Genomic DNA, 16,300 nt, shown 5'->3' with positions numbered 1-16,300 from the left:
GACAATGCTGAATTGCTTCATCTACAACTTCTGGGGTAGGTTGTGTGAAGTCTGGATTAGCAAACTCTGGATTTAAAAAAAAAAAGATCTCAGGTCCCAAGAATCTCTCATACTAAACATCAATGAAAAGGTCCTTATTTGAAATGGCATCAGGCCGGGCACGGAGGCTCACACCTGTAATCCCAGCACTTTGGGAGGCCGAGGCATATCACGAGGTCAGGAGTTCAAGACCAGCCTGGCCAATATGGTGACACTCCATCTCTACTAAAAATGTAAAAATTAGCCAGGCATGGTGGTGCACACCTGTAGTCCCAGCTACTCGGGAGGCTGAGGCTAAAGAATCAATCGTTTGAACCCAAGAGGCAGAGGTTGCAGTGAGCTGAGATCACGCCACTGCACTCCAGCCTGGGCGACAGAGCAAGACTCCATCTCAAAATAATAATAATAATAATAATAAATGATAAATAAAAAACAAAAGGTTCAGAGAGCTTCCAAGTTGGTGAAGTTGGTGAAACGTTGTAGCCACGTCGGACAGAGGAGTGAGTAACTTGGGAACTCACTACTTTCAACTGATATCTGAAGTAGGGGACAGTCTGCTGGGACTGAGACCTTAACCTGTGGTTAAAGTCTGACTCTAGGTGGATAGCGTCATAACTGTATTGTAAGACACCCAGTTGGTGGCCAGAGAGCTGTTAAATTGTTTAATGTGAAGGAAAACCCCACACACATTTGGTGTCAGAAGTAAAAAATGATGTGAGCAGAGTTTTTTTTCTTCTTTTACTATAAGAAGTGTGAAAGTTAGGTCGGGCACGGTGGCTCACACCTCTAATCCCAGCACTTTCAGAGGCCGAGGCGGGCAGATCGCCTGAGATCGGGAGTTTGACCAGCCTGGCCAGCATAGTGAAACCTTGATTCTACTAAAAATACAAAATTTAGCCGGGTGTGGTGGCAGGCGCTTGTAATCCCAGCTACTCGGGAAGCTGAGGCAGGAGAATCGCTTGAACCTGGGGGGCAGAGGTTGCAATGAGCCAAGATCGTGGTATTGCACTCCAGCCTGGGCAATGGAGCGAGACTCCATCTCAAAACAAAAAGAAGTGTGAAAGTTTTCAGAATCCAAATGGAGTTACTTGTGTCAAACCCAAACATATGGCTGGGGAAGGCCATGAAGGGAGAGTTCTCATCATGCATGTATGTAGCTTTGAATGTGGCCCACCACAAATTCGTGAACTTTCTTAAAACATTGCAAGATTTTTTTGCAATTTTTTTTTTTTAGCTTATCAGCTATTGTTAGTGTTAGTGTATTTCATGTGTGGCCCAAGACAATTCTTCTTCTTCCGATGTGGCCCAGGGAAGAGAAAAAGATTGGACACCGCTGACTTAGAAGTGAGACCTACGTCAAGATCACCTTGAGTAATGTAATCTTGGCTCACTGCAACTGCTGCCTCTTGGGCTCAAGCCATCCTCCCTCTTCAGTCTCCCAGGTAGCTAGGACTACAGGTGTATACCGCCACAACTGGCTAATTTTTGTATTTTTTGTAGAGACAGGGTTTCTCTATGTTTTCACAGGGCTCAAGTGATCCACCCACCTCACCCTCCCAAAGTGCTGGGATTACAGGCATGAGCCACCATGCCCAGCCTCTGGTGAGTCTTCTCTCAGGCTGAACCTCCCTCTTTTTTTGTAGAAGCTCTTTGACTTTATTTGGGGTCTGGTCTGGTAATAAGGCCTTTTTTTTTTTTTTGAGATGGACTTTCACTCTTGTTCCCCAGGCTGAAGTGCAATGGCACGATCTCAGCTTACTGCAACCTCTACCTCCCAGGCTCAAGCGATTTTCCTGCCTCAGCCGACCAAGTAGCTGGCATTACAGGCATGCACCACCATTCCTGGCTAATTTTGTATTTTTAGTAGAGATGGGGTTTCACCATGTTTGTCAGACTGGTCTCGAACTCCTGACCTCAAGGGATCCACCCGCCTCAGCCTCCCAAAGTACTGGGATTATAGGCATGAGCCACTGCGCCCGGCCAAGACCTCCTTAATAAATGACCTTGCATCCTTCTTGGGACTATAAAAGGCTTTTGTCTTTTCTGGCAAGCACGTCCTATGAGGATAGCATCATCACAGAGCAAAGTCTAGTTTGTACAGAATTTATGTTCTCTCTGTGAGGCACCCCTTTTCCGGTGAATTCTTTTGTTTTTTTCTGCATGCCTGATATAATATTTCCTGTGGTCCGCACACCTGGCTTAAAATTTTTGAGGCTGTCTTACTTTGGTTTCATTTTGGATTGGTTACGTGTATCTGCAAATGATTTGGGGTTCTTTTATTTTTCCCTGCTTGTTTCTGAACATTTTCTGAGGGCAAAAAATAAACATTCTAAGTGGTGGGCACAGGTGGGCCAATGAAAAGCCACTAGGGGCTGGGCGTGGTGACTCATGCCTGTAATCCCAGCGCTTTGGGAGGCCGAGGCGGGCAGATCACCTGATTAGGAGTTCAAGACCAGCCTGGCCAACATGGCAAAACCCCGTCTCTACTAAAAATATGAAATTAGCCAGGTGTGGTGGTGCATGCCTGTAATCCCAGCTACTCGGGAGGCTGAGACAGGAGAATCGCTTGAACCCAGGAAATGAAGGTTGCAGTGAGCAGAGATCGTGCCATTGCACTTCAGCCTGGGCAACATGAGCAAAACTCCGTCTCAAAATAATAAAAAATAAAAGCCACTAGGGTAGTTGCCACCATCTATGAGGGACTCTTGTCCCTGAAGAAAAAGTCTCCCATGTAAAGATAAACAGGTGTGATTACTACTGGGGTGCCTGCCAGTCTCAAGAAAATTGCCATGTGCCTAGGAAAAACTTGGTCACAGGTTGGACAACTTCGGATAAAGGCCATCTGCTAGGTATAAAAAAAGTATTCTGCGCCAGGTACACTGTAAAAAAAAAACACGGGTCCAAGCCCCTGACATTCCCAGCAGGGCTTATAGGGGTTTCTTCTGCTCTCAAAAGATTAATAAAAAATTGGACAGGATTCTCAAAATTCTAGGCATGCCAGACTTTCTGGGATGGGACTCCAGCTGGAAAGATATTCAAAATTGATGGCCTAATCTCATGCACATTTTTAAACTGATGGGCAATCTATACCAAGGATAATTTATGGCCATTATGGGAATTATTTGAATTTTCTAAACTTGTTTTTCTCAGAAAACCTCAACTACAGAGTTAAGCAGTCTAAACATTGGATGCATAAAGAGGCTTCTAATCGCTCCATGTACTTTTGTTGTTCTTGTTTATTCTGAATCTGCTAATTTTTTCACTTGTATTAAGATAAATCTTTTTTTTTTTTTTTTTTTTTTGAGACGGAGTCTGGCTCTGTCGCCCAGGCTGGAGTGCAGTGGCGCAATCTCGGCTCACTGCAAGCTCCGCCTCCCGGGTCCACGCCATTCTCCCGCCTCAGCCTCCCGAGTAGCTGGGACTACAGGCGCCCGCCACCACCCTCGGCTAATGTTTTGTATTTTTAATAGAGACGGGGTTTCACCATTCACAGGATGGTCTTGATCTCCTGACCTTGTGATCCGTCTGCCTCTGCCTCCTAAAGTGCTGGGATTACAGGCGTGAGCCACCGTGCCCAGCCAAGATAAATCTTTTACTAAAGGCTACTTGGAGCTTTTCATTTTTCCTCCAACCCCTAAATGAAATATAAACATCCAAGAGTTCACTAAAACAACTCATTTGAAACTGAAAAAATGTGGGGAGAAGGTTAAAAAAAAAAGCCTTTTTAAAACCAAAGTGCTATGGAAACTGCCCAAAATTTGGTTCACAGCCTTCATAATATTACATCTCAGGACAAATAAAAATTTTCAAGTTTAGCCATATGAACATGACCCTAACTTGTCCCATTTTGTTAGGGATATAATTTGGATCCAACTGTATTTTTATAAGCTGACAAGTTTATTACTCTGTTTTACTGCGTTATGATTAGAATTTTAAAGTAAAAACTATAATTTTTTTGTTTTTCTTCATCTATATGTTTTTACGTTTTTGTGTCTACATATTTTATGTATATTATTTTAAATCTACAGAGATCTCTATTTAATTGGCTTGAAGGAAAATAATTAAGTGCTTAAAAAGTAATTTATTAGAAATACAGTAATTAACACAAATGCTTTTAAGTTCACATGAACATAAATCTATACTTTTTTTTTTTTTTTGAGATGGAGTCTTGCTCTGTCACCCAGGCTGGAGTGCAATGGCACAATCTTTGCTCACCACAACCTCCATCTCCTGGGTTCAAGTGATTCTCCTGCCTCAGCCTCCCGAGTAGCTGGGATTACAGGCATGTGCCACCACTCCTGGCTTATTTTTTGTATTTTTAGTAGAGACAGGGTTTCACCATGTTGGCCAAGCTGGTCTCGAACTCCTGACCTCGTGATCCGCCTGCTTCAGCCTCCCAAAGTGCTGAGATTACAGGTGTGAGCCACCACGCCTGGTGGGTAAATCTTTTGTAAGTAAACTAATCTTAAAATTGTTGGTAAAATAGGCTGGACATGGTGGCTCACACCTGTAATCCCAGCACTATGGGAGGCCGAGGTGGGCAGATCACCTGAGGTCAGGAGTTTGAGACCAGCCTGGTCAACATAGTGAAACCCAACTCTACTAAAAATACAAAAATTAGCTGGGCATGGTGGCACACACCTGTGATCCCAGCTACTCAGGTGGCTGAGGCAGGAGAATCACTTGAACCTGGGAGGTGAAGGTTGCGGTGAGCTGAGATCGTGCCATTGTGCTCAAGCCTTGGTGACAGAGTGAAACTCCACCTCAAAAAAAAAAAGAAAAAAAAATTGTTGGTAAAATAAAAATGTCTTCAGAATTCTTAGCATAAATTTTTGCCTGAGTTTACTGGTCAGAAAGTTCTATATTTGTCTCCACTAGATGTTCTAAGGTCATAGACCCACAAATCCAGCCTTAAAAGCAAAATTATCTTTGTGTAATTCTTTGATGAATAAGGCTACTTTAATATTGTTTAAATTTTTTTTTTGTAGTGATGGAGTCTTGCTATGTTACTCAGGCTAGTCTCAAACTCCTGAGCTCAAGCAGTTCTCCTGCCTCAGCCTCCCAAAGTGTTGGGATTATAGATGTGAGCCGCTGCACCTAGCCCAGTAAAAAATTATTTTAAAAAAGAACATGAATATATGTTTTTAATTTAAAAATAATAATTATATCTAATTCAGACATTATTTAAAGGTGGTTTCAAAATATAGATTTAAGAAGAAAATAAAAACAAGGCAAAGAAATCAATAAGTAGGAAGAGACATGCAAAGAAAATTATAAATATAAGAAGGTATCTTTGGTAAGAAAGATGAAAAAGATACATAACTTTGTATGAGAAAGAATCTTGTGTGGTAAAAATGATAAAGAAAAAGAAAAGTACATTTTTGTCCTAAGGTAGAATAAATATTTGTTCCAATATTAAAAAAGAAAGTCTAAAACAAAATTAGGCCTAAGCAAGCCATAAGAGGTTTGAGCAACTTGCAAAAGGTTTGTGAAAGATGAATCTTATGAAATAAATTTTGTATGTAATCAAGATGGCTAAATTTAGAAGGAAATTGTTTATAAATTGTTCTGAAAATTGAATATACTGACACAAAACCCAAAACTAGTTCTCTATGTTTAAAGCTGCAAGGGTTTCCTGGAGTATCATTGCTCTTAGTTAAAAAAAAAATTACCACAGGTTTTGATTTTTAATTCTGAAATCTGGCTGGATGTGGTGACTCACACCTGTAATCCTGGTGCTTTGGGAGGCCGAGGCAGGAGGATTGCTTGAGGCCATGAGTTTGAGACCAGCTTAGACAATATCATGAGACCCCAGTCTCTACCAAAAAAAATTAAAAATTAGCCAGGTATGATGGTGCACACTTTTAGTTCCTCCCCCACCCCCCAACCTTCTCAGGAGGCTGAGGTGGGAGGATCAGTTGAGCTCAGGAGTTTGAGTCTGCAGTGAGCTATGATGGTACCACTGTACTCCAGCCTGGGCAACATAATAAGACCCTATCTCTAAAAAAACAAACAAACAAAAACCCTGAAATCTGATTCTTTAAATTTTTTACCATCTTCTGAACTATAACCTCTTCCTGTTTTATGGTTTCTGTTTAATTTCCCTAATTCTAGGTTTAGAATGCTATCTTTTAAATTAGTAATTTACTTTCTCAAAATAGAGTCTTTCTCTTGAAGATTTTCAGATTTATGTCTCAGAAGCTCAACTTCTGCTGCACCTCATTGCACATGATTTGCAGGTCATACACCATTGCCTTCTGCTCTTCCTCCTTCTCCCCTTAAGAAGGCACACTTTTTTTTTTTTTTTTTTTTTTTTTGAGACGGATTCTCACTCCGTCACCCAGGCTGAAGTGTAATGGCATGGTCTTGGCTCACTGCAACCTCCGCCTCCTGGGTTCAAGCCTCAGCCTCCCGAGTAGCTGGGACTACAGGTGCATGCCACCACACCCGGCTAATTTTTGTATTTTTAACAGAGACGGGGTTTCACTGCGTTGGCCAGGCTGGTCTCGAACTCCTGACCTCGTGATCCGCCTGCCTCGGTCTCCCAAAGTGCTGGAATTACAGGCATGAACCACCGTGCCCGGCCACACTTTTTTTTTTTCTTAATTAACTTAATGACTCACTCCCTTGACATTTTGGTAAGCTTCTGCATTTATTTTCTCTGGTTCTAACTCTGCTGTTGAGGCCTAATGCTGATATGTTTGTCTTAAAGGTCTAGAAAAGCAATGTTTTCCTCCAAGAATAACTTGATTCTGTGCTGTTGGCTTTTCTTGAAATGTCTAAATTATTCCATGTAACAAGGAAACTTAATGTGCTTTTACTTTTTCTAAGAGCCATATGTTTCCCTGCTCAAGGTACTTATTTTTTTTGTTTACTTCTTCTATAATATAGTGTATACTCATGTAACCTTGGACACACACTCATCCAGTGTCAAATTGAATTCAAGTACCTTTTCGTTAGGTTAGATTTTCAGATTATCTAAAAGGACTTCCTATAAGAAGCAATTACACTGCAGGAGTATTTTCTTTATTTTTTGGTAATTGGCCTAGGAAACAAAGATTCTGTGTTTTATCAAGGTAATTTCCTGTGCTTCATGCTGTCTTTATTGGTTTTTTGTTGTTGTCGTTGTTGTTTTTGAGACGGAGTCTAGCTCTGTTGCCAGGCTGGGGTGCAGTGGCGTGATCTTGGCTCACTGCAACCTCCACCTACCGGGTTCAAGCGATTCTCCTGCGTCAGCCTCCCGAGTAGCTGGGACTACAGGTGTGTGCCACCACACCTGGCTAATTTTTGTATTTTTAGTAGAGACGGGGTTTCACCATGTTGGCCAGGATGGTCTTGATCTCTTGACCTCGTGATCCACCCACCTCAGCCTCCCAAAGTGCTGGGATTACAGGCATGAGCTGCTGCACCCGGCCAGATTTTTGATTACTTAGGAAAAATGAGTCTTTTGCCTTTTTTTTTTTTTAAATAAAACATACATGCAACTTTCTGCATTTGCCTTTGGAATTTTTATTCTTTAAGATAGGGTCTCACTATGTTGTCCAGTCTGGCCTGAGACTTCTACACTTAAGAGATCCTCCCACCTCATTCTTCCGAGTTGCTGGGACTACAGGTGCACACCATCATGCTCAGCTTACTTTTAAAATCTTCAGTCACGATCCTTTTGTAGTTCATAAGGATGATGACTGAGTGTTCACACTCGTGTGTGAGATGTGCCACCCTCAGACCTTGAAATCTGCAGTCACTCTTGTTAAGTGAACAACTATTATTTCACTATGATCTGCAATTCTGTTTCAATTAAATGTTTTATACTTTTTGACATATTTGGCCAGCTTTCTCAATATCAGAGTTCTAAATGAAGTCTTTTCAACCTAGAATTATCTTTGAGATTTTCTAGTTGGGCTCCTGGAGAGCCTCAAACGATGTATTTTTCAGCTTGTAGAGCTGTTAAACTAATTAGGCTTGTTTGATGTATTGAGTTGTATGAGAAGCGTTGGAGGCACAGATGGGATCAAATAACAAAGTGACACTAAATCTTCTCTAAGTTATATTTATATGGCTGTGTTATTGATGTGAAAGATCTAAAAATTATGTAAAATTTATAAATGTTTGATGGTCCTAATGTGATACTGTTAGTCATTTTTCTGGCTGTTGTCTTAAAATGCTGTATGCAATAAACATAACTGAGTTTCCTTGTCAATTGCTGAACTCTCATCAGATTTTTAACCATGGCTGTTTTAAGCCTCTGTCTTCCACAGTTTTAATTCTTCTTTAAACGCATCTGCAATCAGATTCATGGAAAAGACTCTGGCAAGTACTCCTGAATATAGGTTTCTGATAAGTTTAAGATCAATGGACTAAATAAGATATTCAGGACCGCCATGAAGAAACTGATAAATTCATGAAACTGACAACTAAGATTAAACAGAACAAAAATTAATTACATGAGATTAAATATCTAATGAAGACAGATATTTGAAACATTGTTGGTTTTTTACTTACATGTTTTGTTTTCCAGATTTAAGGAGACTTTCTCTCTCAAGCTATCTATAGTTTACAACAATTTGGTAAAGTATACTTTTGTGAACAAAACTGGCAACATTTACTTTTTCTCTGTCCCTCCAAAATTTGGAAACTATTTGTAAGTATGCTTAATTTTTATGGCAATGAAGTTGTCTGCGTAAGTTTAATTAGAAGCTGCTTTTTAAATAACAAGGTACAATTGGAAACATTGGTTACGTTACCAGGCTTTTAAATGGAATGTCATATTTTAAGTTATTTATAGGTATAGCAGAAAAAGTCTGAAGTCTGCCTTAGATTAGCTTTCTAGCCTTGAGAAGTTTTTAAAAGTCAAATCTGAGATTCCTATGTGGTCAATTACTATTTGTGCTGTGCTTGTGTGAATTTATCAGGCCAAATTTGATAAAACACAAATAACAACAAATTAGTCTTACTCGGATTATCTTTGGTAGAAATCAGAATGACTGTAGAAAGAAAAATCATGTTTCTATGTTTCTGAAGGAAAACTAGAATATACCTGTTATTAGATTGTAACCCTGTGTGGGGTATTTTTGTTTGTTTGTTTGAGTTTTTATTATTTACCTGTGGATTGAACTGGATCTTAAATTCTTCTAGGTTCCTCCAATCCACTTTTCTCCCATGGAATTACTAAGAATGGGAACTGCTCTTTCCTAAAGCCCTGTAAGCTGAAGTTAGATAACTTGATGTAAATTTCAAGGGTCAAGCCTCACGCCTGATGTGTGGGCCACACCAAAAGTTCACCAAACCACCCAATGCCATAACCAGAGACATTTAAACTACAAACCAGAATGAGCAGTTGACATCTTCATGCTGTGGGCATGCTGTTCCTAAAATGATGGAATAAGATTTCCCATCATAATGAGACTCTTGCCCCTCTGAATTTTTCCTTGCTTATGCCTAACTTTTTCACTTGGCATAATAATGATGTAATTAAAATTTCACATTCAGCAGCTTCTGCAGGGAACTTGACCAAATGTTGTATCTGTCATGCCAATCCTAAGTATTTACATAGCCTAAAAAAAAAAAAAATCCTTTAGTGCATCCAGTAGGTAACTTTAACAAAATCCCTAATACAACTGTCACTCTTTGCTTTAACTCAACCCAGTCATGAGATAATAGATGATAGAATTGCTCTTGATTATCCAGCTGAAAAAGGCAGTGTCTGTGCTATTGCTAATACTACATGCTGTACTCAGATAAATTCCTCTGGGGAAGTCGAGACCCAAATACACAAAATAAGAAAACAGGCCACATGGAAGCAATAGGTCTCACCTAATTCGACATAGTCATTTGATTTATTAGTTGGTTGCCTTTAAACCTTCGTTCATGGTTCAAAACTATTAGGAAAGCTGAAATTATCATATTAGTATCAATGATATTTTGTGTTTTCCTTTTTAAACTTTGTATCTGTTGTCTGTTAAATTTCTGCAGCAGTAGGACTTCTAACAATAATGCTGTCCCAGGGCTTTGAATGCTAGCCAATGCCTACGGAACAGACAAAATTAGACAGACAATGGACTCTAGATAGACTTAGCCTGACAGGCACCCCCTCCAAACCTCCCTTGTTACTCAAATGTGGCTAAAAGGGTTTTGACACTTACTCCTAGTTGCCAGTTAATTCCTTCTGATGTGGGACCAGACTAAAAACTCAGGACAGGTTACCTCCACACCAACAGTCAAAAGCTAACCAAAAGATAATTAATCAAAGATGCTTTCAAAGAAAGATCTTGATCAAAAAAGAAAAGTACAAAAGTTATCATTATCAAAATGGAGTCACTTGTGTCAAACCAAATTGACAAATGAAGCCATGAAGGGGGGATCTCATGCACATGCACCTGGTAACAAGAACGGTCACAAGGGACTACAAAAACAACCTTGCACAAAAGTTGCTACAATAGCCCACAAAAAATAACTTCTGTGGGCTGGGCACAGTGGCTCACACCTGTAATCCCAGCACTTTGGGAGGCCGAGGCAGGTGAATCACCTGAGGTCAGGAGTTCGAGACCAGCCTGGCCAACACGGCAAAACCCCATCTCTACTAAAAATAAAAATCAAAAATTAGCCGGGTGTGGTGGCACACGCCTGTAATTCCAGGTACTCAGGAGGCTGAGGCAGGAGAATCACTTGAACCCAGGAGGCGGAGGTTGCAGTGAGCCAAGATCGCACCATTGTACTCCAGCCTGGGCAGCAAGAGTGAAACTCTGTCTCAAAAACAAAACAAAACAAAACAAAACAATCATTGTCTTCCTTTACTTCCCCGAATATACCCACCTGTACTCCCATTGCAATGCTCATTCCTCAATAACAAACATCATTTTCTCTTGGAGAGCTTCTCTCTCTGTTATTTGGGTTGACCGAAGAATCGAGACCACACTCAGTGTCTGCCACTCCCTCAGTTCATTTATGAGCCAAGTGGTCAGAGGCAGCAGATCCTTGCACAGGGGTTGCCATGCTTTTACTCATGTGACCTGTAGCCCTGAAGTAGCAGAGCTGTCATTGCTCCACTTATTTCCCTGTGACCTTTTAGTGGGCTCCAGCCCATTCCCAACTTCTGGTATTTACATCTCTTAGCCCAGAGGCTTTTTTATTTTCCGCAGAACTGAGAAAGGTGGCTCTTCCCAGACACAGGGGAGGGTGAAAGTGTCTGGGAATTAGCATCCTCAGAGAGCAGCCTTCAAACAGTAACAGTAGGAAGTTGGTATATAAATACGTCTATTCCCTCCTCCTTTTGGTGGGATAATTCTGAAGCATATGTTTCATGGTGGGTTTCCCCCCAGGGAATTAAACTCTAGTTGCCCACTATGGTAGCTTGCTTAATAACGCACTTTCCCTTCTTGTGTCACTTCTTTTTTTGGTGGGGGGATGGAGTCTCGCTCTGTCGCCCAGGTTGGAGTGCAGTGACACCATCTTGGCTCACTGCAACCTCCGCTTCCCGGGTTCAAGAGATTCTCCTGCCTCAGCCTCCCGAGTAGCTGGGATTACAGGTGCCCACCACCAAACCCGGCTAATTTTTTGTATTTTTAGTAGAGACAGGTTTTCGCCATGTTGGCCAGGCTGGTCTCGACCTCCTGACCTCAGGTGATCTGCCTGCCTTGGCCTCCCAAAGTGCTGGGATTACAGGCATGAGCCACTGTGCCTGGCAGTCTTTGTGTCACTTCCACACTCACCTACCAGTCTGCCCTGAACCTTCCAAAGACAAACTTGTATTCAAATCCTTTCTTCTGAGAGAACCCATACTAATCACCAGACTCAACTGATTAGACAAGGAATGAGCCTTGACCCAAGACAGCCATTGTGGTTAGCCACAACGCTGCCCTGTACGTGGTTATGGTTAGGAAAGCAACCCAACTTTTTCTCAGGGAGCACAGAAGGAAGAAACTAAAGTGGGAAAAAGGAAGAGTAACAAATGTGCTGGCTTTTGGGAATGGTGGCATCCTGGGGGAGGATAGTGTCCTCCTGAGTCCTGACTATACTGTCCCACTGATGCGCTTCCCTGAGGGTGCCAATATGCCTGTGCACTTTTTTTTTTTTTTTTGGAGATGGAGTCTCACTCTATTGCCCAGGCTGGAGTGCAGTGGCACAATCTCAGCTCACTGCAAGCTCCGCCTCCCAGGTTCAAGAGATTCTCCTGCCTCAGCCTCCTGAGTAGCTGGGATTACAGACATGCGCCACCACTCCCAGCTAATTTTTATATTTTTAGTAGAGACAGGGTTTCTCCACGTTGGTCAAGCTGGTCTTGAACTCCTGACCTTCTGATCCACCTGCCTCGGCCTCCCAAAGTGCTGGGATTACAGGCGTGGGCCACCGCGCCTGGCCATCTGTGCACTTTTAAAACAATTTCCACCATCTGCCTCCACCTGAGCACAGCTTCTCTCACAATCTTAAAAGGCCCAACTCATGGAGACTTTAGAGTCAGACAGACCTCAGTTCAGATCAGTCTTGTGTGGTCTTCAATGAATGGCTTTCAGCCTCTGAGCCTCAGTTTCCTCAGTTCTGAATGGGACAACACTATCTCACATGTGTTTTTAAGGATTGAATAAAGCAATGGGTGCTAAGCAACCCGATGCATAGTTTGTTGTCAGTAAATGTAGCTCTGTCCCTTACCTGAGCTCTTCTACAGATACTGGCATCTACAAATAGTTCCTGTCTTTTGGTCGCCATGGTGACCCTAGGCAAGCTATAAATTTCCCCTAATGAAGCTGGGATGTTTTCTCTTTTCGTGCTGTGCCTGTGTCTAGGATAGATTAAAAACTCTCAAAGGAGTCACATTTTAGAATGTGTAGTCTGACCATTTACAATCCACACCACCCACTTTGATACAGGCAAAAACAATCAAAGAGGGAAAACAGGTTCAACTCAGTCTTCCCTGAGCACAAAGGTGCTCTGTATTTTTGGTGGTTTAGGAAACAACTGGAGGGTGGGACTGACAACAATGGGAATTGTTGATTGGCTTTGGAAGGAAGACTTTGACCAGTTGGTGTCATTCAAGAGGCCATTGATCAGGCACAGCGGCTCATGCCTGTAATCCCAACACTTTGGGAGGCTGAGGTGGGAGGATTGCTTGAGTCCAGGAGTTCAAGACCAGCTTGGACAACATAGGGAGAATCTTGTCTCTACAAAGTAAAAAGAAATAAATTAAAACCTAGCCGGTTGTGGTGGTGTGTGCCTGTGGTTCCAGGTACTTGGGAGGCTGAGATAGGAGGATCGCTTGGACTCAGGAGGTTGAGGCTGCAGTGAGCCATGGTCATGCCACTGCACTCCAGCCTGGGCGACAAAGTGAAACCCTCACTAAGAAAAAAAAAAAAGAGCCCATGAAGCAAGCTCTTCTTGGGTGCCCTTCATTTATTTTCCCTTTGGGTAATTCATTTCGATTCAAAACAGCACACACACCTGAGTGCCTGATTGTACCAGGTCTAGAGCTAGGCATGAGGGTCTCAGATGTGAATCTAGCACAGGATCTGCCTCAGGGAGCTCATGGTCAGCAACATCGCTTTCCTTCTTTGTAAGATGAAGATGTCAGAGTACACGATTTTTAAATTCCTTCTCACCTTGAGTTTCTACCACTTGTATGAATCTGAGGTCAATTCTCAGAAGAAGCCCATGAAGAAAGGTTTTACTTCGCCAGGCGTGGTGGCTCATGCCTGTAATCCCAGCACTTTGGGAGGCCAAGACAGGCAGATCACAAGGTCAGGAGTTTAAGACCAGCCTGGCCAATATGGTGAAACCCGCGTCTCTACTAAAATACAAAAATTAGCTGGGCATGGTGGTGGGTGCCTGTAGTCCCAGCTACCTGGGAGGCTGAGGCAGGAGAATCGCTTGAACCTGGGAGGCGGAGGTTGCAGTGAGCCAAGATCGTGCCACTGCGCTCTAGCCTGGGCAACAGAGCAAGACTCCGTCTCAAAATAAATAAATAAAGGATTTACTTAAAGATAAAGATAAGGGTGAGAGACGATTGAGATGTCATGGATTTTTGCCAAGTACCAAAACGCTCACCTAGCGTCTCTCTTTCCATAAGTTAAAAAAAAAACTGTCACGTTAACAGGGACCCCGGCATGTAAATAATTTGTGTCCACCACTGAGGTTCAAAATGTCTGGACCAGACATCTATAGTCTGTTCTGCTTTAGCATTTGTTTTGAAAATGCAAATTTGTTCCAATGCAATTGATATATTGAAGAACAATTTGAGCATAATGCAAATTTTGCATTTGTTTACGTGTGATTTCATCCACAGGACACTAGGTGAAAACAGAAAACTGCTTCCAGCTGAACTGAGCCATACAGTGTCAAGTGAAAAACAAATCTAGACCAAGGTAAGAAAACTTTTATTTAAAGATTTTTCACAAAGGTCAGTGGACTATTGCAAAAGAAAGAACACTTTAACCACGAGATTTGTAAGCATCTCCAGGGTTAGGCAAAACCAGTTTTTCTTTTATGGAGAGAAGTAAACAAGGCTAGAAAGAACCAGTGTGAACACTAAGATAAAAGGCCATGTGTGATCAAATAGAGCAGATCAGAGAATGTCAGCCTGCTCCCAGGAGGATCTCTCATAGGGAGGGGCTGTCTGCTGGCTGAGGTTGAGGGTGTGCCAAGGCTCAGGAGCCTCAGGGAAGGAGAGGAGCTTAACCTGAGTTTAGTTAACAACGATTTTGTTTCTGATTGGTCAGTGGGGCAAAACAGTTCAGCTAAGCATTTTGCAAGGCTTATGAGAACAGCAGTTTGGAGGATCTGTGTCTGGCCTTGTCATAGGTTAACAAGGGGGCTTCCATGAGGCTTATCTAAGTCACATGTGAAGTGTCGCTCTTTGTAGTAAGCTGTTTCCAGAATACAGAAGGGTGGCAGGATTTCTTTACCTATTGCTGTCTTCTGGGATAAGAGGACTCCAATAAAATTCAACAGCATCGATAGGAATGCTGAATAGGAATTCAACAAAACATACAAATACATACACTTCAAACACCTACCAGCTGTCTCAGTTCTCCAGGTGTGTTATAAGCCATACCTCCCTACAAATGGTGTTACAGCTGATGTTCCGATTTCAGATGACCCTCCTTCTGTCAGAGGCATTTGAACCAGAGTGACTCCATCTTGAATATGGGGCTGGGTAAAATGAGGCTGAGACCTACTGGGCTGCATTTCCAGGAGGTTAGGCATTCTTAGTCACAGGATGACATAGGAAGTTGCCACAGGTTGCCACTTGCTTGAAAACAGCATGTGGTAGAGAAGCTAGCCAAATCCCACCAAAACCAAAATGACCATGAAAGTGACCTCTGGTTGTCCTCACTGCTCATTATACACTTATTATAATACTAAGAGACACTCCCACCAGTGCCACGACAGTTTACAAATGCCATGGCAACATCAGGAAGTTAGTCTCTATGGCTGGGCACAGTGGCTCACGCCTGTAATCCCAGCACTTTGGGAGGCCAAGGTGGGCGGATCACGAGGTCAGGAGATTGAGACCATCCTGGTTAACACGGTCAAACCCCGTCTCCACTAAAAACACAAAAAATTAGCCAAGTGTGGTGGCGGGTGCCTGTAGTCCCAGCTACTCGGGAGGCTGAGGCAGGAGAATGGTGTGAACCTAGGAGGCGGAGCTTGCAGTGAAGTGAGCTGAGATCACGCCACTGCACTCTAGCCTGGGTGACAGAGGGAGACTCCATGTCAAAAAAAAAAAAAAGGAAGTTAGTCTGTATGACCTAAAAAGGGGAGGAACCCTCAGTTCCGGGAATTTCCCACCCCTTTCCTGGAAAACTCATGAATAATCCATCCCTTGTTTAGCATATAATTAAGAAATAATGATTAAAAACAGCCAACCAGCAGCCCTTGGGGCTGCTCTGCTTATGGAGTAGCCATTCTTTTGTTTCTTTACTTCTCTAATAAACTTGCTTTTACTTTACTATATGGACTCACCCCAAATTGTTTCTTGCACAAGGTCCAAGAACCCTCTCTTGGGGTCTGGATTGGGATTCCATTCTGGTAACACTTCTGCCACTGCACAGTATCTCACAAGCTGTCACTCTTTCTTGAACTTTAAACTTCAGGTTTTATTCAAGATAAACTGCCATATTTATTGTAGTGTGTCTTAGTCCGTTTTGTGTTGCTACAACAGAATACCACCAACTGGGTAATTTATAATGAACAGAAATTTATTTGGCTCATGGTTCTGGAGGCTGGGAAGTCCAAGAGAATGGCACTGGCTTCTAGCAGGGGCCTTCATGCC

The 16,300-nt window shown here is 42.3% G+C and overlaps 1 non-coding gene across 1 annotated transcript; it reads left to right on the top strand.

Moving 5' to 3' along the window:
- The first annotated feature begins 7,696 nt into the window (after window positions 1-7,696).
- On the top strand, window positions 7,697-7,799 carry LOC115935924 (small nucleolar RNA U13). The gene has a single exon (XR_004071514.1). It is a non-coding gene; the product is annotated as a small nucleolar RNA U13 (small nucleolar RNA).
- Window positions 7,800-16,300: the final 8,501 nt, after the last annotated feature.

Source organism: Gorilla gorilla, chromosome 13, assembly GCF_029281585.2.
Source record: "Gorilla gorilla gorilla isolate KB3781 chromosome 13, NHGRI_mGorGor1-v2.1_pri, whole genome shotgun sequence".
Lineage (NCBI taxonomy): Eukaryota > Metazoa > Chordata > Mammalia > Primates > Hominidae > Gorilla > Gorilla gorilla.
The sequence above is the reverse complement of the archived record's forward strand: the minus strand, read 5'-3'. Positions and strand labels throughout refer to the sequence as shown.